The sequence below is a fragment of the Dermacentor andersoni genome, chromosome 6 (assembly GCF_023375885.2).
Source record: "Dermacentor andersoni chromosome 6, qqDerAnde1_hic_scaffold, whole genome shotgun sequence".
Classification (NCBI taxonomy): domain Eukaryota; kingdom Metazoa; phylum Arthropoda; class Arachnida; order Ixodida; family Ixodidae; genus Dermacentor; species Dermacentor andersoni.
In genome coordinates this window covers 5,726,972-5,752,969 of record NC_092819.1, presented here as the reverse complement: position 1 = coordinate 5,752,969, position 25,998 = coordinate 5,726,972, and the positions used below count along the sequence as shown (strand labels likewise).

Below are 25,998 nucleotides of genomic sequence, written 5' to 3'. Positions count from 1 at the left end.
TTTCGAAGGCCGTCGTCCTGCGTTGCCCATCCTTCGACGTTGAGCGCACCGCGCTCTGTGCTTCGTATCGCCGAGTCGGACTACCGTGCAGCACGGAGGGTGATCTCCTATTTCCCGCAGCCCCCGCCTCCATCGCCAAGAGAGCGCTTGCTGCCCTCCTTGGCTTTTGTGACGAGACTCAGCTGAGAGCGCGGCTGTAAGCCCCGCTTTGCTTCTTCTTTAACCTTCTTGTTTTTTTTTTCGCTCTCTTTCATTCTCTCTCTAATCTTTTTCTCCCCACTCCCCTTACCCCGTGCAGTGCTGTTGAGGTGCCCTCCCTTGAGAGGCAGTTACGGCACTGCACTTTTCTCTTCCTTTCATTTTAAAATCACTACTACTACTACTATGAAGGCCGTCGACTGGAAGGCCTTCCAAATGTACCCGTGTGACACAGGTATAAGACGACTCCAACATTACACCGAACTTCATCTACTTTTCATTATTACATAGTTCACAGTGAAGTTGTAAATATTGTGGAACTCCCGTCTACCATGCAGCGGTACTTGCACACGTTGCTATATACTTCATAAAAGAATAAGAATGAATTCCACCACAGTCAACAGGTGTATTCATTGTCTGTGTCCTTCGATAATAATAATAATAATAATAATAATAATAATAATAATAATAATAATAATAATAATAATAATAATAATAATAATAATAATAATAATAATTATTATTATTATTATTATTATTATTATTGGTATTATTATTATTATTATTGTTATTATTATTATTATTATTATTATTATTATTATTATTATTATTATTATTATTATTATTATTATTATTGTATCTATAATACACAGACGCGCCGATTGAGGAAAAACACCTCACAGCTTTGTTGCTCGTCCTTCTTCATAGAGTGGAAGGGGTGATGAATTATTTCGTTCAATGGACCATTTGATGCTTTCGGATCAAAAAGAGATGCCATCGAGGACACCGCAGTGGTTCAGTTCCTGCGGCCGTCCAAAGTACAAGGATGAGTATTAAGGAGTACTGAACGGTTACACTTCCGCGGCATCAACTGATCAATGAAGACACAAAAATGAAAGGCGAAGCACCAGTGGAACCCACGACGTTATAATTTTGGCAGTTGTTTATCGGTAAAACCCCCAACTGCAAAGCAAGCACCAAACCAGACAACCTTTCCGAACCTTTCTAAACATAAAAGGCTAGCCAACAGCGCTAGAAGAAAGTACGAACTTCCTAGCATAAAAGCGGCCGATAAACCAGGAACTAGTTGACGAAATGCGAGGCCGCACTGACGTCGCAGCAAGTCGTACTTTGTACGCGAAATACAAGACGGGTCTTCGTTTCCTTCAATTATGTATAGTGAGGCCTCAGTGTGCTAGAGAAACGCGGATAGACTTTTCACAGAGCATAAACTGCCACTCGAAAGCGATGTTCCCGATGTATCGAGCGAACAGTCCGCCGGCGACACCCCGACAAAGCGCCATTAGTGGTTGCCTTTGTTCTGGTGGCGATGCGTACGCCCCCTTCTGGTAGCGAGCACGCGACCGGTCTAGTGGCCCCGGGCCTAATTTTAACGATCTGCCCGAAACGGCCGGCCTAACTCGCGAACGTTGCCTAGGATGCAGGAGAAGCAACGCCCGTCCCGACAGTAGTGCACGAACGCAACCCGTTATATATGCGCGCTCATCGACCTCAGATAAGTCGTGTGATCTCACTCTCAATTGCACTAACCTGAATGGCGGCCTTACAGGGAAGTGTGACATAAATATACATGTTGGGGGAAATAGTTTGCAGGGTCACTAGCATATGCTTTGAAAAAAAAAAAAGAGGCCTGCACGGCACACGCACCTGTCTGCTGTCCTGTCTGCTCCTTTCTGTGTCCGTGTTTCACTTCGCGCTAGAAGCCAAAATCATGACACGCACCATAGTCACAGCTGGAGGAGCTGCCTCCATGGGGGCTCCATTTTCGGCACCACGCACGGCAGTTCTTCGCACTAAGTTTCTTCGGGCGGTTTTCACGAGAACGACCTGAACCGCCCGGTGTCAACGGCGAGCTGCGGCTCGCGTTGCCCTCGACAGAGCCCGACGCTGCCTGGCTGCAGCCGCGCGCGTAGCTCCACGAATCGCTCTTTCAGCTTCGCCCCTTGCGCCATAACGTGACGCGAAGAGTGAGGGAGTAAAAACTTTATTGAATATAAATAAGGTAAGGCACGATGGTTGGGGCCCCTATTCCAGGGCCCCAATGGCACGAGCGGTCGCTGGGCTTGGTCCGGAAGAGCTCCCGACCCTCGTCCGCAAGCCATGCCTCCCACTGCCTCATTAGTGGATGTCGGTGTAATATGGGGCTGTCTATGTGCGGAGGCCTCCTGGGGCACTCCCATGTGATGTGTTTTAGTGTGGGTGTGTCTGTGCACCACGGGCACTCGTCAGTGAACCTCGTGGGGCGTATTCTGCGTAAGTGGTGCAGGTTGGGGTATGTATTCGTCTGAATACGACGCCAGTCCCTCTCCTATTGGCTGTTTAAATCGGAGTGAGGATGTCCAAAACGTCTCCGTTCCTGCCTTTGCTGTAGGAAGATGTCACGAGAATTCGGTGGAAGGTCTTCGCTAGGCCATGCCGTTGCTCGGACGTTTAATCATCGAGCAAAATAGCGCTGTGAGCGGAAAGAGGAGCCGTGTCGCCTAAACACGAGGGTTCGAGCGATGCACGCTGGAAGTTGGAAATGGAGAGAGCGAGAAAACTTATTAAACGCAAGGGTAGTGGGGCATCCTCGTACCGGTCCCCGCACGGCCCGAAGGGGAGAAGCGGGCGAGTGGCGCGCCACGCGTCGGGGCAGCGCCGCACATTGCGAGGAGGGGTCTTCTGTGTTTGCCGCAAGATGGCTCTGCTTGTGCGCAGAGCGCAGCAGAAGAAATGTAGCGGAAACGTACTTCGCTACTCTCGTAACTGCGACTTCTGTAAGTTACATGCTCATAATTACCGATATACACCGCAGTATAACTTTCTACGGCACGTTTCTAAGGCAACACCGCATTCACTAGAGGCGCTTTTGTACCGCTTTGAAGCATCGAACTCGTGGCTGAGTGGTAGCGTTTCCGTTTCACACTCCGGAGACTGGTTCGATTCCCACCCAGCCCACCTTGCAAGTTGTTTTTTTAATTTGTGAAGTGCCTCCCGGTATTTATCGCTCACGGCCAACGCCGCCGACGCCGACGACACGGCTTTTCTGCGACACGAGCTCCTTAACGCTGTCGCGTTAATACTGTCTGCCCTCGCGTTTCCTGACAGTCCCTCGTGTGTCAGACACCATATGATAGTGTGGTGCCCTTCTTGTTGATTGCTTAAAATGTTGAGTATTGATTGGGGTGCCGTTCCATTTTGAAACAGGCGGCAAGCCGCTTGTGAGTCTGATAATATGACAGCCGAATCGGTTTGGCGCTTGGCGTCCTGAATGGCCAAGGCGATGGCTGCAACCTCTGCCACGCATGGCGAGTTAGTTTTGAAGGATGCCGTTGTTATGTTGTTCTCACATGTAGAGACTATGGTGAAGGTGTCTGAGCTGTTTCGACTGGCATCCGTGTAATACTCTCCCGGTCCCATGCCAAAATGTTTGTGAAGAGTCTTTACCCTTGCTCTGCGTCGTCCGGGATAGTACTTGGGGCGCATGTGCAAACACAGGTATCCAGACTACGTGGCGTCACATCCCGTGGCACGGTACGTTTGCTGTTGATGATGATAATGATGGCATCCCCTTCGAAACGGGATGGTGGCAAATTTTCACCTAGCCTACTACATCCAGGGTCAGCTACATGAAGCATGCAACTGCTATTGGCGGCGAGCTCGACCACTGGAAAAGCTAGCGCCATCGTCGGCGTGACGTGACATGAGGGATCACGTGGACACAGCGCGGCCGCGTTGGCTGCTTCGGAAACGCCGAAGCGAGCTGAAAACGAAAGATTAAAGTCCCACCTGCGCCGCGGTTCTGATTAAGTGGTGAGGCTTTACGGCCTTGGGTGTCTGCTTGACAACATTTGAAAGTACTATAATAGGTAGTGGGTGCCTTTGGACGCGTGCAGCATGGTAGGCTACTGTTCGGTGCCGCAGTGCCGGACGCACACAGCGGAACCCGGTGTCAGCCTTATTCACAACACGTAGCCAAAGGGAAAGGAGCTGCGTGAAGCTTGGCTGGCGAAACTTAGAACCGGCAGACAGCCATCGTCTACAACTCGGGTATGCAGCAAGCACAGACGCGAGGAAGATTTCTGCTACGGCGCTGGGACTGCGCGATGTTCGGTAAGTCGCAGAAAATGCGCACTGAGACGCTCGCCCGCGCCCACTGCCCGGCTGATATCATGACGGTTTGGTCTATGAACTTGTTGATGCTAGATACTGGCAAGTTCACTGGAACGGAAAGGGAGCGGTAAGACGCACATTAAAAAAAGGCACAGCATATGGTCATGTTTGTGTTATGAATTAATGCACTGGATTAAAATCAAGCAGAGGAAAATCGCACGCTGAGAACACCGATAAACACACAGTGCGACGCAACTTGAGAAATAATATTGAAATGTCCAAGAATTTAGAAGACAAAACAAAAAAGATTGAATCGTCGCGACGGCACATCACAGTCGCCGTAGCTAGGCGTCGAAGTCTCTATAACAGAATTATTTTTGAACAGTTCTGATAGCGTCCACGCAACAATGATTGCTAGTGTACTGTCAAGTGCTCATATGCTGCGGCCTAAAGCTCACGGCATGGTGCGAAAACGCGCTCACAGCGAAAGCAAAACATTGTGCGCGGACATGCATGCAGACGCGCAGTCTGTCGCTGCGAACCCGTGCGATCGCTGGATTGAGGCTCCATTCTGTTATGCCCCATTTGGTTATACAACCAGCCCACTATAAGAACATATTTCACGTAGTTTACTCTCAGTGTTTGCCTACCTTTCATGCAAGAAGCCGGTTCGGGAGACTGCATCGCGGCGACCGCGCGCAGTGGCGTTCACGTACTGTACGTATTCGGTAAAGAGATAGCGTCTGTAAACGATTTTGTGCTTTCAGTTTGCCGAAGATTATTATATTGACAGTGAAAAACCTCCCTCGTTTTGAGAGTACCTGCTTAAATGTCCAGGAGGGCTGCCGCGTGGTGTTTTTATTGAGCGCCGTAAGCGAAACCTATAGAATTCCTGTATGTTACCAGCTATATTCTTATTAATCAGGAATCCGACTCCTAGTTCTCGTCTCTCCGCTAAGCCCCGGTAGCACAGGACGTGCCCGCTCCTTAACACTGTATATGCTTCTTTTGGCCTCCTAACTTCACTGAGCCCTATTATATCCCATTTACTGCCCTCTAATTCTTCCAATGGCACTGCTAGACTCGCCTCACTAGATAATGTTCTTGCGTTAAACGTTGCCAGGTTCATATTCCAATGGCGGCCTGTCCGGAGCCAGGGATTCTTAGCACCCTCTGCAGCGTCGCAGGTCTGACCGCCGCCGTGGTCAGTTGCTTCGCAGCTGCTGGGGACTGAGGGCCGGGGTTTGATTGTTGTGTTCATATAGGAGGTTGTGGCCAAGTACTGCACCAGGGTGGCAAATCCTGCTCTGGTGAGGGAGTGTGTTACCGGTTCTGGTCACCGGCATCAGGCCACACTCCAGGCCTGTTTATGCAATTTTATCAACACGCGGATTTTTTTTTTTTTTTTAATCCGGTGGAAAATTGCGCGGCACCGGGATTCGAACCACGGACCTCTTGCACGCGAGGCGGGTGTTCTACCTCTACGCCACCGCTGCACCTACAGGAATTCTATAGCATTAACGAGAGGGTGGCATGTCTTGTTGTGAAACTTAATAAGAGGTACAAAATGAAGGTTGTACAGGTCTACGCCCCTACATCCAGTCATGATGACCAGGAAGTCGAAAGCTTCTACGAAGACGTGGAATCGGCGATGGGTAGAGTGAAAACAAAATACACTATACTGATGGGCGATTTCAATGCCAAGGTAGGCAAGAAGCATGCTGGAGACAAGGCAGTGGGGGAATATGGCATAGGCACTAGGAATAGCAGGGGGGAGGTATTAGTAGAGTTTGCAGAACAGAATAATATGAGGATAATGAATACCTTCTTCCGCAAGCGGAATAACCGAAAGTGGACATGGAGGAGCCCGAACGGCGAGACTAGAAATGAAATAGATTTCATACTCTGCGCTAACCCTGGCATCATACAAGATGTGGACGTGCTCGGTAAGGTGCGCTGCAGTGACCACAGGATGGTAAGAACTCGAATTAGCCTAGACCTGAGGAGGGAACGGAGGAAACTGGTACATAAGAAGCCGATCAATGAGTTAGCGCTAAGAGGGAAAATAGAGGAATTCCAGATCAAGCTACAGAACAGGTATTCGGCTTTAAGCCACGAAGAGGATCTTAGTGTTGAAGCAATGAACGACAATCTTGTGGGCATCATTAAGGAGTGTGCAATAGAAGTCGGTGGTAACTCCGTTAGACAGGATACCAGTAAGCTATCGCAGGAGACGAAAGATCTGATCAAGAAACGCCAATGTATGAAAGCCTCTAACCCTACAGCTAGAATAGAACTGGCAGAACTTTCGAAGTTAATCAACAAGCGTAAGACAGCTGACATAAGGAAGTATAACATGGATAGAATTGAACAAGCTCTCAGGAACGGAGGAAGCCTAAAAGCAGTGAAGAAGAAACTAGGAATTGGCAAGAATCAGATGTATGCGCTAAGAGACAAAGCCGGCAATATCATTACTAATATGGATGAGATAGTTCAAGTGGCTGAGGAGTTCTATAGAGATTTATACAGTACGAGTGGCACCCACGATGATAATGGAAGAGAGAATAATCTAGAGGAATTCGATATCCCAGAAGTAACGCCGGAAGAAGTAAAGAAAGCCTTGGGAGCTATGCAAAGGGGGAAGGCAGCTGGGGAGGATCAGGTAACAGCAGATTTGCTGAAGGATGGTGGGCACATTGTTCTAGAAAAACTGGCCAGCCTCTATACGCAATGCCTCAAGACCTCGAGCGTACCGGAATCTTGGAAGAACGCTAACATAATCCTAATCCATAAGAAAGGCGACGCCAGAGACTTGAAAAATTATAGACCGATCAGCTTACTGTCCGTTGCCTACAAAGTATTTACTAAGGTAATTGCAAATAGAATCCGGAACACCTTAGACTTCCGTCAACCAAAGGACCAGGCAGGATTCCGTAAAGGCTACTCAACAATAGATCATATTCACACTATCAATCAGGTGATAGAGAAATGTGCGGAATATAACCAACCATTATATATAGCTTTCATTGATTACGAGAAAGCGTTTGATTCAGTCGAAACCTCAGCAGTCATGGAGGCATTGCGGAATCAGGGTGTAGACGAGCCGTATGTAAAAGTACTGAAAGATATCTATAGCGGCTCCACAGCCACTTTACTCCTCCATAAAGAAAGCAACAAAATCCCAATAAAGAAAGGCGTCAGGCAGGGAGATACGATCTCTCCAATGCTATTCACAGCGTGTTTACAGGAGGTATTCAGAGACCTGGATTGGGAAGAATTGGGGATAAGAGTAAATGGAGAATACCTTAGTAACTTGCGCTTCGCTGATGATATTGCCTTGCTTAGTAACTCAGGGGACCAACTGCAATGCATGCTCACTGATCTGGAGAGGCAGAGCAGAAGGGTGGGACTAAAAATGAATCTGCAGAAAACTAAAGTAATGTTTAACAGTCTCGGAAGGGAACAGCAGTTTACGATAGGTAGCGAGGCACTGGAAGTGGTAAGAGAATACATCTACTTAGGACAGGTAGTGACTGCTGATCCAGATCATGAGAGTGAAATAATCAGAAGAATAAGAATGGGCTGGGGTGCGTTTGGCAGGCATTCGCAGATCATGAACAGCAGGTTGCCATTATCCCTCAAGAGAAAAGTGTATAACAGCTGTGTCTTACCAGTACTCACGTACGGGGCAGAAACCTGGAGGCTTACGAAAAGGGTTCTACTTAAATTGAGGACGACGCAACGAGCTATGGAAAGAAAAATGATAGGTGTAACGTTAAGGGATAAGAAAAGAGCAGATTGGGTGAGGGAACAAACGCGCGTTAATGACATCTTAGTTGAAATCAAGAAAAAGAAATGGGCATGGGCAGGACATGTAATGAGGAGGGAAGATAACCGATGGTCATTAAGGGTTACGGACTGGATTCCGAGGGAAGGGAAGCGTAGCAGGGGGCGACAGAAAGTTAGGTGGGCAGATGAGATTAGGAAGTTTGGAGGGTCAACATGGCCACAATTAGTACATGACCGGGGTAAATGGAGAAGTATGGGAGAGGCCTTTGCCCTGCAGTGGGCGTAATCAGGCTGATGATGATGATGATGATGAAGCGAAACCTATGAGGAGCGCGCCGCGTGATCCCTCACACTACGCAAGTGAGGCGCGTCCAACAGATGGCGACTTCGTAACTCCTCGCCGCCAATATGCAACCGCTACATGTCGGGACACCTTGTGAAATATCACATAACTGCAATGCAATGTTTGTACGTATCGACGCTATGCCGCGCGCATGCAAAGTGGCACAATACTACGGTAATGACCATGATGCTGATTTAACTGCATTGCTTATGAAACGGGACGGTGAAAAACATTCGCTTATAGCCTTTTTGAATTAATCAGGCATGTCATACATGTTCTTCGTTACATCAATATTTATACATCTTTGTAATCTTCCTTCCTCAAGACTTCTCTATGCACCTTGTACCGCTATCTTTGCAGCTGCTACATGGCGTGCCACCTGGTGCAATAATATGCAACTGAAATGCAAAGGCGCACACATAGACGCTACAAGACGTGGATCTCACATTGCAAGGGAAGTGGCTAATGATCACGATGATTTGTTGGCACCTTTGAAACGCGGCGGTGACATAGTCATCTAGCCAGCTTGATTTAATCAGGTACACAATGCATATTTTTTCTAGCATTCTTGTACACATCTCCTTAAACTTCTTTTTGCTCCTCGTACCTTCTTTGCCTGCCTTGTACCGCTGCATGTGCATCTGCTACATGGCGTTCTATCTAGTGTAATAATATGCAAGTGCAATGCAAGAATTGCAGGACGCTTAAGCTTCGCATGCAAGAGTGGAACGCAATAGCGTTCCCGTCGACCCGCCAAGGGGTGTAAGACAATGCGCTACGGCGCAGCGATCACTTATGAGCTGCCCGGCATCGGACTTTGCACCCACCAATCACACGGTAAGCGCCGAGCAACGCAGCGTTCGGCGCGGCAACGAAACCTGCGCCTGAGCAAGCGGAACGAACCAAAGAACTCGGTGTCTCTGAGGGAGAAACGATCTACGCGAGCCAAACGATGGGCCTGACGCCTCGATGGGATCGTCCTCTATCTCGCTTGGGAGCACCACGCAGACGCATGACTCTTCGGAAGCAGCTCGGCACACATCGCAGGGGACGCTTTTTCACCAGACGCGCTACGGCGCAGCGATCACGTCAGAGGCGTCCCGCATCGGACGCTGCACATAGGAATCGCGCTGTGAGCGGAAAGAGGAGCCGCGTCGCCTAAACACGAGGGTTCGAGTGATGCACGCTGGAAGTTGGAAGGGGAGAGAGCGAGAAAACTTATTAAACGCAAGTGTAGTGGGGCATCCTCGTACCGGTCCCCGCACGGCCCGAAGGGGAGAAGCGGGCGAGTGGCGCGCCACGCAGTCGGGGCAGCGCCGCACATTGTGAGGAGGGGTTTTCTGTGTTTGTCGCAAGATGGCTCTGCTTGTGCGCAGAGCGCAGCAGAAGAAATGTAGCGGAAACGTACTTCGCTACTCGCGTAACTGCGACTTCTGTAAGTTACATGCTCATAATTACCGATATACAACGCAGTATAACTTTCTACGGCAACACCGCATTCACTAGAGGCGCTTTTGTACCGCTTTGAAGCATCGAACTCGTGGCTGAGTGGTAGCGTCTCCGTTTCACACTCCGGAGACTCTGGTTCGATTCCCACCCAGCCCACCTTGCAAGTTGTTTTTTTAATTTGTGAAGTGCCTCCCGGTATTTATCGCTCACGGCCAACGCCGCCGACGACACCGGCGTTTCTGCGACACGAGCTCCTTAACGCTATCGCGTTAAAACGTGCACGTATCGACGCTACGCGGGCGCCCATGTCGCATCGCGTGTCTCCTCGCGCCTATAAGACACGTTTAGAGGACATTTTCTCGCTGGTATATATAGCAAGCGCTGGCGTGGCTAATCGGTATAGAGTAGCTGACTCCCACGCTGTGGGCCCGGATTCAATACCGGTGGGGACTGTGGGTGCCCATTCCGAGTCTGCTACGGACATTATGAGAACAAAGAAAAACTGCGCAAGAAAGAACAAGACAAGGAAAGAACCACACGACACGGGCGCAGACTAACAACTGGTTTAATGCTCCAACGCCTCTTTTCCACCAACAACACACCGTACGCTTCTAGACTGCTACGGACACTGGCGGCGGACACCATCGCCAACCGAAAAAGCTGTTGGAATGAGCCCCATAACGCTGTGAAAGTTCGGCAGCATGTTCACGTGTTACTCCTGTAACACGTGAACGCGAAAGCACACGTGGTGGTAATGCATTAAGTTATACGATCGGAGTTGTCAGACCTCTCTCTCTCTCTCTCTCTCTCTCTCTCTCTTATATATACGCTCTTGGGGCCCAGAGTGAACTTCACTTCCCGGATTTTCGTTAAACTTTCAGAAATGCGTTTTTGGGGTGCGTAGGTGAAAACTGCTACGCAGTTTTGCTGTCTGATGCGTTGCTTGGACTTAGCACAATGTCCAATATATTGGACATTGCACCTTTAGGGGGTCTTTTTTCCGTCAACAGACAGAATGGTGTACTTGGGACCAATAGCTGAAAGAAATGATTTTGCAACAAAAATCAACTTTTCTTTGCGGCTGCTACAAATATGCAAGTACAAATCAACAATGTCAAACAAGATCCAAGCTTATGAATCTTTTTGATTAGGAGGAGTGGGTTTTCTCAAAGCATCGTCGCTCCTTTCTGATGCAATATAAAAGTTGACACTTCGTGCAAAAAAAAAGAAAAGAAAACTTGGTTTTTATGCTGCAACCTTCCATTCTGCTGGGGGCAGCATTTGGAGCTTCGGAAAGTCGTGGTAAATGACCGATTGTTGTTGATCGGACTTGAAGAAAAGGTGGTAGAGCCCGCTTTTTGGGTGGCTGCCAGTACGAATCACTGTCGTCTGTGGGAATTTGCAGTGCTTCAGTGACCAGAGCGTCTCCCACAGACACGCGAGATTTCAAAAACTGGAATGTGTCCCTGGGTCGTTCTTGCTGGTAGCGCATACCTCTTCTGTAGTGTAACCATGAGTGGCTTAAGGTCATGTCCGTCAAGTGCAAAATGAACCTTATGGTCCATTTCTCGGCCATAAGGTGTTGGCCATAAAGCCAACACCTTATGGTGGCGTAGAGGTAGAACACCCGCCTCGCGTGCAAGAGGTCCGTGGTTCGAATCCCGGTGCCGCGCAATTTTCCACCGGATTAAAAAAAAAAAAAAAGTCCGCGTGTTGATAAAATTGCATAAACAGGCCTGGGGTGTGGCCTGATGCCGGTGACCAGAACCGGTAACACACTCCCTCACCAGAGCAGGATTGGCCACCCTGGTGCAGTACTTGGCCACAACCTCCTATATGAACACAACAATCAAACCCCGGCCCTCAGTCCCCAGCAGCTGCGATGGCAACGTTTAACGCAAGAACATTATCTAGTGAGGCGAGTCTAGCAGTGCTATTGGAAGAATTAGAGGGCAGTAAATGGGATATAATAGGGCTCAGTGAAGTTAGGAGGCCAAAAGAAGCATATACAGTGTTAAGGAGCGGGCACGTCCTGTGCTACCGGGGCTTAGCGGAGAGACGAGAACTAGGAGTCGGATTCCTGATTAATAAGAATATAGCTGGTAACATACAGGAATTCTATAGCATTAACGAGAGGGTGGCATGTCTTGTTGTGAAACTTAATAAGAGGTACAAAATGAAGGTTGTACAGGTCTACGCCCCTACATCCAGTCATGATGACCAGGAAGTCGAAAGCTTCTACGAAGACGTGGAATCGGCGATGGGTAGAGTGAAAACAAAATACACTATACTGATGGGCGATTTCAATGCCAAGGTAGGCAAGAAGCATGCTGGAGACAAGGCAGTGGGGGAATATGGCATAGGCACTAGGAATAGCAGGGGGGAGGTATTAGTAGAGTTTGCAGAACAGAATAATATGAGGATAATGAATACCTTCTTCCGCAAGCGGAATAACCGAAAGTGGACATGGAGGAGCCCGAACGGCGAGACTAGAAATGAAATAGATCTCATACTCTGCGCTAACCCTGGCATCATACAAGATGTGGACGTGCTCGGTAAGGTGCGCTGCAGTGACCACAGGATGGTAAGAACTCGAATTAGCCTAGACCTGAGGAGGGAACGGAGGAAACTGGTACATAAGAAGCCGATCAATGAGTTAGCGCTAAGAGGGAAAATAGAGGAATTCCAGATCAAGCTACAGAACAGGTATTCGGCCTTAAGCCACGAAGAGGATCTTAGTGTTGAAGCAATGAACGACAATCTTGTGGGCATCATTAAGGAGTGTGCAATAGAAGTCGGTGGTAACTCCGTTAGACAGGATACCAGTAAGCTATCGCAGGAGACGAAAGATCTGATCAAGAAACGCCAATGTATGAAAGCCTCTAACCCTACAGCTAGAATAGAACTGGCAGAACTTTCGAAGTTAATCAACAAGCGTAAGACAGCTGACATAAGGAAGTATAACATGGATAGAATTGAACAAGCTCTCAGGAACGGAGGAAGCCTAAAAGCAGTAAAGAAGAAACTAGGAATTGGCAAGAATCAGATGTATGCGCTAAGAGACAAAGCCGGCAATATCATTACTAATATGGATGAGATAGTTCAAGTGGCTGAGGAGTTCTATAGAGATTTATACAGTACGAGTGGCACCCACGATGATAATGGAAGAGAGAATAATCTAGAGGAATTCGATATCCCAGAAGTAACGCCAGAAGAAGTAAAGAAAGCCTTGGGAGCTATGCAAAGGGGGAAGGCAGCTGGGGAGGATCAGGTAACAGCAGATTTGCTGAAGGATGGTGGGCAGATTGTTCTAGAAAAACTGGCCAGCCTCTATACGCAATGCCTCAAGACCTCGAACGTACCGGAATCTTGGAAGAACGCTAACATAATCCTAATCCATAAGAAAGGCGACGCCAAAGACTTGAAAAATTATAGACCGATCAGCTTACTGTCCGTTGCCTACAAAGTATTTACTAAGGTAATTGCAAATAGAATCCGGAACACCTTAGACTTCCGTCAACCAAAGGACCAGGCAGGATTCCGTAAAGGCTACTCAACAATAGATCATATTCACACTATCAATCAGGTGATAGAGAAATGTGCGGAATATAACCAACCATTATATATAGCTTTCATTGATTACGAGAAAGCGTTTGATTCAGTCGAAACCTCAGCAGTCATGGAGGCATTGCGGAATCAGGGTGTAGACGAGCCGTATGTAAAAATACTGAAAGATATCTATAGCGGCTCCACAGCCACTGTACTCCTCCATAAAGAAAGCAACAAAATCCCAATAAAGAAAGGCGTCAGGCAGGGAGATACGATCTCTCCAATGCTATTCACAGCGTGTTTACAGGAGGTATTCAGAGACCTGGATTGGGAAGAATTGGGGATAAGAGTAAATGGAGAATACCTTAGTAACTTGCGCTTCGCTGATGATATTGCCTTGCTTAGTAACTCAGGGGACCAACTGCAATGCATGCTCACTGATCTGGAGAGGCAGAGCAGAAGGGTGGGACTAAAAATGAATCTGCAGAAAACTAAAGTAATGTTTAACAGTCTCGGAAGGGAACAGCAGTTTACGATAGGTAGCGAGGCACTGGAAGTGGTAAGAGAATACATCTACTTAGGACAGGTAGTGACTGCTGATCCAGATCATGAGAGTGAAATAATCAGAAGAATAAGAATGGGCTGGGGTGCGTTTGGCAGGCATTCGCAGATCATGAACAGCAGGTTGCCATTATCCCTCAAGAGAAAAGTGTATAACAGCTGTGTCTTACCAGTACTCACGTACGGGGCAGAAACCTGGAGGCTTACGAAAAGGGTTCTACTTAAATTGAGGACGACGCAACGAGCTATGGAAAGAAAAATGATAGGTGTAACGTTAAGGGATAAGAAAAGAGCAGATTGGGTGAGGGAACAAACGCGCGTTAATGACATCTTAGTTGAAATCAAGAAAAAGAAATGGGCATGGGCAGGACATGTAATGAGGAGGGAAGATAACCGATGGTCATTAAGGGTTACGGACTGGATTCCGAGGGAAGGGAAGCGTAGCAGGGGGCGACAGAAAGTTAGGTGGGCAGATGAGATTAGGAAGTTTGGAGGGTCAACATGGCCACAATTAGTACATGACCGGGGTAGTTGGAGAAGTATGGGAGAGGCCTTTGCCCTGCAGTGGGCGTAATCAGGCTGCTGCTGATGATGATGATGAGGTAATAATAGCTGATCATGCGATCGGTCATGTTGACAACTCCCATATTCTTGTACAAACACACAATACTTGGTCTGGAAAGATTCACATTTTTTCTCCTGGCTAGACCACGTGCGACACGTGTCATCAGGATGCTTTCCGAGAACATATGACATCAGTGTTACGGCTTTGTCGTTGTACCATCTAATAAGAACTTTTGCCCATCAACTCTCAACACCATCTTTGATGTTCCTCGTCCCTTAACTTTACGCTCACTTTCGCTAGACAGGTTCGCACCTTTTGGAATTCCATTGTTTTTCACTGGTCCGGTACCAGATGTGTCCTTCACTGACAATTTATCAAGTAACGGACCAGCCGTGAAGTATGTCAAAAGAGAGGTGTACTTTCCAGGAGCGAGATTGGTTGCAAGCCTGAGCACGGCCGACTCTCCAGTTCCAGAACTTCCTTGGTTGTAGTTCGTTCCTTTCGAAATCAAAAATAAGGCCACATGGCGTCGCAAGCACAAATTATTTTAGGCCATCGGGGTTCGGTTTTTGAGGCACGCACTGTCTCACCACAGTTGAGACAGTTCGTAATTGTAGCCGAAATATCTGTTATTTTTTAAGTAGCGCAAACAGACTACAAGTGCATACAATCATATTTTCGTTGTCACTGAGACCCAATGTCCAATATATTGGGCATCGTAAAATGCATCCTGCACTGGCGAAAACTACGGCATTGGTAGCTCAAATAGGCATTTCTCTGTGTTCCTTGAGTTCTTACGAACTCAAACCAAGGGCTAAATGTGCTTTATCGAACGCCGAAATAAATTCACTTATTTCTTAGGCGGCAGCGTCAAAAAGGCGCTCGCGCTCAGTCAACTGTTCTGGAAACAGGGCTCTTTCTCTCTCTCTCTCTCTCTCTCTCTCTATAATGAACGAGAGGAACGGGGGTTAACCGAGGGGCCCGATTTTTATTAATCATATCATAAGAAGCCAACAAACGAGGACGCCAAGGACAACATAGGGGAAATTACTGGTACTTACAAATAAATTGAAAAATGATAAATTAATGGCAATGAAAGTGGGAAAGTGGACGTTCATTGCCATTAATTTAAAATTTCTTTAGTTCAATTACTAAGTACAATTCCCCTATGTTGTCCTTGGTGTCTTTGTTTGTTGGCTTCTTCTAACTATATATATATATATATATATATATATATATAATACAAGGAAAAGTTCCGTAGGTCCGGTGCATAGGTAGTTGAAGAAACGGAGCACACTTACGAAAATTGCATCTTTAATGGTTTAACGTTTTTAAGGCCGTGCCACGGCCTTAAAAAAAAATATATATATATATATATATATATATATATATATATATATATATATATATATTACGATACGGGGATAGAACACCCTACACAGAACAATAACTCTCTGCTTGAAATTGAAATTAATTAGCCCGCATCTACCACCCAATTGAAACTATGTACTTAAGGTGGCATTATGTCCTGTGTGACTCATAGTGAAACGTTCAGTTCATTATAGGAATTAGGAAAACACTTTACGCTTGCTTATTCGGGCATGTATGATGCACTTTTAGATACGCGTATTATGACACAAATGGGCGGCTATAGCTGATACAGATGGAGAAGTAAATCTGCGAAGGACATGGATTAAATAGTTGTTTGCTGTTATACGCCTTTCTATTAATAGCTTCGGTTTTCGCGCACCAGACGAATGCGCAACAGGTTCGAGAAAGATGCAGCAGGACGCGACGACAGCTGAAGCTCGACTACACGCACGTGGTGCGTGTGTATTTTTCTTTCTTTTTTTTTTTCATTCAGCGATGCGACAACATGCATACGCTTACTTGCAGGAGGCATTCACTGTGGCGACGATTCTGCGACGCCAAGCGATGTATGCTACCTGGCTGCTTTTACCAAAAGCACGACCGCAATAACGGCACTGGTCTTCAATATATTTTCGTTTTCTTTTGAAAGAAGCCGTTTTATCCCAGGTTCGAACATTTGCTTCACAATGCATTTTTCGCACGCCTGGGCTTCTCCAAGAGAACTGTGGCTGGTCCCTGGGAAATGGATCCAGCCGATTTGCTCAACTGTGTCCCTTGCTCATATCGGTGTCCATCGCTGTCTCGAAGAATGCCTTCGGGAGCACCACCGCCGCGCGGCCCTCGGCGGGTCATTCGACCTCTCGGCTCACCGTCGTTTGCCCGGTGGTTTGCAGAGCGACGTCGTCGAATGCACGAGACTGCACGGCGGCCGATGTTGCCGCTGTGACGGAGCAGCTGCTGAAGCTCCCCTCTGTGTGTATCGAGGCAAGAAAAGAAAGCCGTGAAACTGAGAGAGAGATTCTAGCCCCAGTAACGGCGACGACTTTAGCGACAATGCTTACGCCTGTCAATGACAGTATGTCGGGGAAATTAATTTATTTGCACGCCAACAAGTGCGTATCAGTTACGGGGTAGAACTGCTTGTACTTGTATTACTTTCTCGCTCGCGAAAATAGGCCGAGAGTTTCATTTCAGGGACACGGTGCTGGCCTTCAAGTATAGCGTGTGTGGGTTTATCGACCAGCTGCTTTCACAGTTCACGCGCCACGTGACGCCTGCGGCAGAAAAGGATGTTCCACGTCCGTGATTGGTGGCGCTAGCTAACACGCTACCAGGGTTAGCACACTCCCTGACAGGCACGAATAGCCCAGAAAAGCGCCGCTCAGTTGGTTAGAGCATCGCACGCGTCATGCGAACACGCGGGTTCCTGCCCCAACTGCGGCCAGTTCTTTTTTTTCGACCGTGTTAATTTCGGTTTATTTATCGTTGCTTTAATTCAATTGGGAACTGCAATTAATTTCTCATATGCTGTCCTTGGTGTAATTGTTTGTTGTCCTCTTATCATTCGATTACATGCACAGCTTCGGTAGACACGAGTTCCTAGTTCACGCAACGCAGTTCACGCAATGATTGCGGCCAACGTACAAGCGAAATGCGCAGGCTTCGACAAAATCGCAATGTGCAAGGGATTCGATAGAACGGCTTCAAAAAAGGCGTCACGTGTGGTTGAGTGAAAATGTTTACGCGCAGAAAGAACACGGTTGGTGCAGCGCAACGCACGCGTCGTTATCAGTTCCGCTCCCACCAATGTTTTTCGATCCGGCCCTTTAGCAATTATAAATCGTACACATTAAAACAACAAATACTTTCCCCTATAATTTCCGTGTCTTCCTTATCTGTTGGCTCCATAATATCAATGCTGTAACAGTACAACTTTCAGTCCGAAACCATATCAAATGCCTCTCTTTATATCCACGAATATTCTATCAGCCAAGGCACACTTATTTCTCCCTATATAGAATATAATGCGTGACTTTAGTAAGTTATTTATTTATTTATACCTTCCTTTATACCTTTATACCTTCCTATTACTTTATCTTACTTATTTAGGCATGCGGAAAATATGAAAGAATGTATCTTTCGACTATTCGGCACGACTTTAGGAACGTTTTGCAGTCTTTATTTGCCCCTAATGCGATGGGTTTTTGTGCGCAATATAGTGCTCGCTCTCACCGTTTAACTACTTTGCGGGCGAACCATGGCTTACCTTTACTGTACGAGCCACATAATATGATCCACAAAGACCCATAAATGACCACGGAAAAGAAAAGTTTTAAAAATGATTCCACAGTTATCGCACGAGAAGAAGGTACAGCGCTGGGCGGATGAAAGGCGACTGCACGGCGGCCGGCGCTCCATGAAAGCGTCACCGACGGCGCCGATCGAGTGTCCGAGCCAGCCACATGCTTTGTGTGCGTGCGCGCTCGCACGTATTTCAGCGCTGCCACAAACTGCCGCACGCTATAGATATATTGAGCGCCTGCACCAACTACACCGGCTGCTCTGTTTTCAGAAGGCCTAAACATTTTAATAATTGCCTGTGGTACATAACACAGTTGTACTCCACGGGCTAATCTACTCGAAGAGGCTGACATTACTAATTACCAAACAATATAATAATTAAGTTTCTAACTGATTACCTCAAATTACTAATTCAGCTTCCAGCTAAATGTTGCAATTTACACATTCTAGCCGGGGAGTTCGCAAGGCGGATCCACTTGGAACGAGTTCTCAAGATGACACCAGTTTCGAAATATTAACTCCCGAACTTTGCGGAGAAATCTACTGGCGTTCCAGTTACTTTTGTGCTGCAATGCATAAAACGAAGATTTATAATAAGGAAAGTGGAAGTTTGACGGCATCTATCTCGTAAACGGTGTCATCCACATAAATTTTCAGGCGGAAGCCTTTAATGGCTCATTGTCAAGGTCATCTGCCGTTAGCAGAAACTGTCACAGCTTTCCGGCATCCTGATTGGTCTCCTCTGTGCCATGACGTCACTGTCGATAGGCACAGGTGTGCGCCTCCTGATTGGCTCACGTGCGTGACGTCACTGTCGTCAAGTGCGGGTGTCCAGATGGTTCGGCGCCGCGTGCGACGACTCATCGCATCGGCACGCGAGGCGGCCCAGTGTTCGACGGTGCGCCCTGACCTCACTGTCGTCAGGCGCCTGAAGTGGCCTCCCGCTTGGGCGCTGTGTGGCCTGACGTCACTGTCGCAATGGCGCGCGTGGCGACCGTCTGCTTGGGTGTGGCGGCGGCGCCAGTTTACTTTGCAGTATCGTGTGGGAAGGATGCCTCGTGTCGCCAAACCAGTGTCTCCCAACACGCGACGTGCGGCAGCCGCTGAACGCAAGCGGCGCTCAAGAGAGGCTGAGCGTAGACGTCGCTGGTAAACAAGGTAAAATGGACAGCCAACGTTTCGACAAGTGGACTTGTCTTTCAAGGCGACACATGCTTTCCTCGGCGCATAGGTTTCTAAAGAGGAGAGGGGGTAACGCGGGCGGGAGAGGCAACGACCGAAGGTGTGTTAGCGGCGAGGCTGTAGAACTGAGAATTTTAAAGGAGTGCTGTGCACAAGGCCGGTGACACGGCCGTGTGCACAGCACCCCCGTATTACCTGCTTCGCTGGGGGTTAGTGGGCTATCGTCTATCTGAAAGAGATAATAAAAAGAGCGGCAGAAAATGGTGCCCGTGAAAAAAAGGTTACTAAAATTCGATAAATGTATAAACAAAAGAAAGAAAGAACAGGTAGAAAGAGAAAAAAAGTCACTAAGCAACCAAATGAAAATAATTCAGTGCTGTTGTGCATAGCTTGAAATTTAGCACAGCGAATAGATTCTAAAGCTCCCTTTGAAGCGTTCATGCTTATTGGTTGCAATGCCTTGAACTTATGGATGAGGTATGATTCTCTGCATTTTCTTTCTCGTTCACAACGAAGATTTGAGTGTAAGATGTAGAGTAAGTTCATCAAAGTTGTGACCTGGTTGGTTGAAGTGCTCGGCAACGGCTTTGGGAAGCTTTTTAGCTGCGTCCGCGTGGTGTCCGTTTAACCTGATGTTCAGTGATTGTCGAGTTTCAGCGTTATAGTGTTTCTTACAGAAGGAACATTCAAGCATGTAAATAACGTCCGAACTAGTACAAGTTAAGCTAGTTTTCACTTCGTGTGTATAACTATCTGTGGTGCTTTTAATTTTAATGTCACTTTGAAAGTGCCTGTAGGTTTTACACTTGGGGTGACAACGTACTTTTTATTACAGGGAAATGATGTCGGCTGACTTTTCTATGCACTAACACGCCTTTATAGTTTCTCTGCGGCGATAGGTAACCCTTGGTACATCCGGGAACGCTCTCAGACGCTCGTTACTTGATAATATTGGGTGGTATTTTTGTAGGATGATTATTATGTTTGGGAGGGCATTAGAGTATATTGTTATAAAGGCTGGCGGTCTGTCAGATTCTGGTGCAGGCTGTTTCTTAGCTAATTCCGACGGCCTCTCCAATCTTGACGCGACGTCATAAGCGCTGTCTAGGGGAACTGGCGGATAGTTCCTTTCTGCTAGCGTTGTTTTAAGGTAATTTAAGTGGTGGATATAATCGTGGTCTTCGCTGCAGATTTTTCTTATTCGTTTCGCTTGTCCGACAAAGATTCCTTGCCTGAAGTGTCGCGGGTGGTGACTGTTGTAGCCTATATATTGCTGGCTATCCGTAGGCTTCCGGTAAAGTGTCGTTCTCAGTTTCCCGTTTTTTATGTAGACCGTCGTGTCGAGGAATTTGATTTGGCTAGGAGAGTGGTGAGCAGTAAATTTAATACTCGGGTGAAAGCGGTTGAAATGGCTAATTAAGTCGGTTAACGCGCTTGTGCCGTGTTCCCATATTATAAATATGTCGTCAATGTAACGAAGATAACTGTGGGGTTTGAACGGGTAGGATTTCAACAGGTCTGCTTCAAGCTGTCCCATAACGATGTTGGTATACGTGGGAGCGAATGGTGTTCCCATGCTAGTGCCGAAAGTTTGCGGGTAGTGAATAGAATCGAATTCGAAATAGTTGATCGTGAGAACTAACCTAAGGAGTGACAGCTAACCTTCAGGAGCTTGGGTATTGACTGCGAGGGGTTTCGATACGGCTTCAATTTCTTCACTCATGGGTATGTTAGTGTGAAGGGCAGAAACCTCCAAAGTGATTAGAATAGCACGGTCGGAAAGGATTTGGTTGGCGTTGATGCCGTCGTTAATTCAAAGGAAGTGCGGCGTGTCTTGAACAAAAGATTGGAGGGTGGTGGAGATGTTTGACAGGTGGTGATTTAAGAATTTAGATAGTGTCTCGGTAGGTGGGTTGTTAGACACAACAGGCCGACCTGGGATTTCTGCTGTAAATGTTTCTTTGACAAGAACTTTATCTATTTTAGGAACAATTGAGATAAAAGCAGCCTGCCTTTTGTTCTTGGGCATCATATTCAGATTTCGTGATTAGTTCGCTGGACAGGAGCTCCGCTATTGAACTTTGAACAATATTGTTGTAGTCTGAAGTTGGGTTAGTCGAGTTTCCCGTAATGGGGGTGGTTGCTTCGTTGTTTGGCGGCCTCATTCTTGTACTTTTCTAATGGACAGATTACGATTAAAAAAAATTTTGGGTTTTACGTGCCAAAACCACTTTCTGATTATGAGGCACGCCGTACAAGTGGAGGACTCCGGAAATTTTGACTACCTGCGGTTCTTTAACGTGCACCGAAATCTAAGTACACGGGTGTTTTCGCATTTCGCCCCCATCGAAATGCGGCCGCCGCGGCCGGGATTCGATCCCGCGACCTCGTGCTCAGCAGCCCAACACCATAGCCACTGAGCAACCACGGCGGGTGGACAGATTACGATACTGCCGCCTTTGTCTGCTTCTTTTATTACAATATGATTTGTTTCCGCGAGTTCTTTAGGAAGTTGGTGCTGAGCGGAGGTCAAATTCTGCGTTTCCGGCAATGCCGAGTTGACTCAATTTCCTTTGAGATTAGCATTATGTATAAATCAAGGTCTGGGCACTGTTCGGCTTCCGGTGTCTACGTGCTAGGTCGTCTAAGAGAGTCTCTATCCTGTTTTCTTACGCCTGGCCTACCGAAAAAGAACTAAATGATGCGCATGCGCCTTGAAACCTCTGTTTAGTCAAGTGTTCGACGGAAACTCGTCTGGCGATGAAACATATACTGGTGCCAAAAAAAAAAAAAAAAAAAAAAACATGCACTCACCTAGAAAGAAAGAAAGAAAGAAGGACGGACGGACGGACGGACAGACAGACAGACAGACAGACAGACAGACAGACAGACAGACAGACAGACAGACGGACGGACGGACGGACGGACGGACGGACGGACGGACGGACGGACGGACGGACAATTTTATTTACGAGGTCCTGCGAAACTTTGCCCGAGGGCAGAGCTGCGGGTCGCTCCCACCAGGAATAAAAGATTATAACTTTGTTATATCTTTTGTGGAGCTCATATTCGTTTACTGCGTTGTTCGTGGGACAAAACGTCAGACCACGTTTAAGGAGATCAACTTCATCGGGGCTTACACTCTGGGATATGTCTACTACGTTGCAGCAGTGCTCTGGATGCTCGCTTGTAGCATTATCTGTGGAGCTATGTGCTGTAGGGCTTACATTAGTTTTTCTTGGGTGGATCTGCAGCTCTAATACTTCTTTACTGTAATTTATCTAGTAGCTTTTCCTCCCTAGTTTCGACGAATTGTTCAAGTTCGCTTTTTTTTCCCGGTTCAGATAAATTGATGCTGTCAAGCTGATTAGTAATTATCGTAAGTTGTTCTTTGCAGTTTTCTTCGAGAATATCAGTTAAAGAGAGCGATGAATTTTCTAGGACAGCATTCCACTTCAATAATAGCACGGGGGGTAAAGAGACACCTAACCTTATTTCTCAGATTTTTTCCTCTGTTTAATGCAGCTAGTGTAAGTTTTTCGGTGAAATCTGTCATTTGTTTGTTTGCGGGATTGGAGGACTTTGTTGTTGCGTGTGCTATCCGTAGTGCGTGGCGGCCACTTCTGTTTGGTTCGGGCAGACCTCGGGGGCGAAACATGTTGAGGTGGTGTCTTTTTACGCTTTATTTTCTTGTCGAGGCCTGCACTGGATGTCTGTCTGTATACCTGTCTGCTTATTGGTATACGTAGCTGTTTGCGCGAAGGCTTCGCGGGTGGTTGCGGGCTTCCGTATGAGGGGTGGTGTTGAGGTGGTGTTGGTGGAACGTGCGTACGAGCTGGTGTTGACGATTTCAGGCGTGTCTTTCTGTGTTGTAGCTCACTTGGTCGGCGGCGTTACTGGTGTTGTTAGCTGCGTCGATTTAAACGAGTTCCTGAGCCTGCACTTGATGTTGTTAGCTATGCTATATAGCATATGTCGAGTAATACACTTCGCGCAGGTTAAATTTCCGCTGTGCAATTGTGCGCGTGACTTGTGCGGGCGAAAATAACCAAAATTACGCGGGGGGTGAACTTCACAACGTAATAAACAGCAGCACTGCAAGAACTCGCGATCCAAGGCGTGGTCCCAATTAGTGACGCTAGAATTGAGATGTGTGCAGACAAACCTGTATATCTGGGTACTTGAATGATAATGGGAGGACGTGCTTCTCGAGATCGTGATTATTCAGTGCGAAGCGTCTCGTGTTACACTTTGGAACACCACTAGGATGCACCGGTGCACTAAGAGTGCACCGGTGTCGTGGAGCCAGCAGAGCAGCTCGGTCTCGCGCCGCAGAATTTGCAGCAGAAACGCAAGAACTGCGTGGCGTTGCTCACTTATATTTGGGACACGTCAACGTCCGAGTGTAATCGTATTTTATGCCACAGACGTGTGACAATTGAACACGGAGGGCGAGGAAAGAAGCCGCCAGTGCTCGTGATGGCAGTCCATGCGAAGGAGCCACCCGAAGGAGCGCACGCTCCGCCGAGGAACAGCGCGCTTTCCTGCACAAAATACCACTCTCAAATATAAGAAACAAAGAACCCTCTGCTACCCCCTTTGTGTTGTGTCTGCTTGCAGTGACTCAAGCCTCGTCGCGGCCCACGCCGCTTACGTATTCTCTCCGGAAATATTGATCACAGTCGGCTGACGCTGTAGGGGCACGCGCGCAGTGCATTCGTGCAACTGGCTTTTTCCCTTCGCCGCACAAAGACGACCGCGTCCAGCTCTTGAGAATGGCCTCCCATAGGAAAGTCAGGCAGCTTGACTCGATCGAGTCCTCTCCAATTTATCTGTACTGTAGGCTTTCTGTAACTACACATAATTAAATGCTCAAAGTTGCGATATAGGTGCTGTCTGTTGGCTATGGTGTTAGGCTGCTTAGCAAGAGGCCGCGGGATCGAATCCCGGCCACGGCGGCCGCATTTAGATGGGGGCGAAATGCGAAAACACCCGTGTGCTTAGATTTAGGTGCACGTGAAAGAACCCCAGGTGGTCGAAATTTCCGAAGTCCTCCACTATGGCGCGCCTCATAATCAGAAAGTGGCTTTGGCCCGTAAAGCCCCGTAATTTTTTTAAGGTGCCGTCTATGACGTGTTTCCGGCTCCCAAATAGATTCCGGCGCAGGCAGTCAGCAAAAGCATGGTTTATTTCCAGATGCGCTTCCGATTTTCACAAAGAGCCGCCGCTGGAGCGTGGATTTGAACACCACATATAATCAGCTTGTTTCGGTTTCGTTCAAAGCCACGAACAACGTCATCGAACCGAGCGACGCGTGGGGCGAGTTTCGATAGGTGGGATGCCGTGAATTTCGTGTTTTTTTTTTCTAGATTATCACTTGTAACTGTAATTTGAAACAGTATCGAGACCATCTGTTGACGGAAAGGAGACGGCCGTCTGCTTCGGGCCGGGGTGTGTCTCTCGGCAGAGGACAGCGATGACGGCATCCTCCCGAGGCGCCATCATGTTTCCTCGTCAGTTTATGACAGTGTGGGACAGTGCATAGCGGCTTCCGTGTATAGCTCGCACATTTAGTTGGCGACTTTGAAAAAAGAAACAATAAAAAGAAGAAGCAGTCACTGTTTCTTTATTTTTTTTTCACGACACTAACCGTAAGGAAGGCAAGGGCGCCTGTTTCAGTGCGCGCTTGGTAACCGAGCCGGACACCGATTCAAATTCGACGTCGCAGACCAACGGACGCCCTTGCCACCGACCGCTGATGACGAGAGTCTGCTTGTTGTACATCCTTGCGGATCATTTAGGTGCCGGCGCGTTCCTCCCACCGAGCTGCGGCGCGTGCGAGCACGATCGATGCGCCGAGCAGCGGCGGCCGCAGTGCTGCCGCCGCCGCGTCACGCGTCGGACGCCACCGACGGGACGAAGAGGTACGTGTCGAGGCGCGCTCGGGCATCGTCGTCCCGGCGACGTTCTCGCGTGGCGAATCCGCGAACCGTCACGAAACTTTCTAGAGCACGCAGCCTCTTCTGTTACGGCGTAATAGATAGCGGCAACCGTAGGAAGGCGGAAAAGTCGGCCCGAGCAAGCACGCGCTTTAGTCGGCAACTGAGCGAGGAGGAAAGCGAGATGAAGGACGTCGATGGTCCAAGGGCGCATATAATACGATATCAGCATGCGGTAGTCGGCGCAAGTCGAAGCCAGAGTCGCGTTTGCTGGTGGGGATCTCCATTTCGGATCATGTAAAAAACCCCAAATCAAGTCGTTCGGAGTGGCTGTGGTTGGGTGCACGAGACGAGACCAACGTCTGCAGCTCACGGACGGGCGCAAAAAACGCGCCCACATTTCTCGGTTCAAGTGTCGCTACATGAGGCCAGGTGTAATCGCGCACGTTGAACCAAGCAGTTTTCACGCCGTCGTTCTTTCTTGTCCAGCTGCACAAAGGGGATGTTGCCCACAGTGTGAGACTGCAGTGCATCCGCTTGGCTGCAGGCAGGCACGGTGATGTGGGACTGCAAGTCATCCACGCACATTGAAGGGTTACTCTGCGTTTGGCGCCTGTCTCGTGGCCAGTGTACGCGTA

The 25,998-nt window shown here is 47.9% G+C and overlaps 1 protein-coding gene across 5 annotated transcripts in view; it reads left to right on the top strand.

Annotated features, from left to right (window-relative positions):
• Nucleotides 1-25,998, top strand: part of LOC126521650 (NADPH azoreductase-like) — a 148,892-nt gene that overhangs the window by 49,553 nt on the left and 73,341 nt on the right. The window contains exon 1 of one of the 5 annotated variants that reach the window (XM_055065768.2): nt 25,321-25,345. The exons of the other annotated variants lie outside the window; for them this stretch is intronic. The gene's annotated coding sequence lies outside the window, so the exon portion shown is untranslated. Of the gene's footprint in view, nt 1-25,320; nt 25,346-25,998 lie in introns of those variants that run through there. 5 annotated transcript variants of the gene reach the window in all.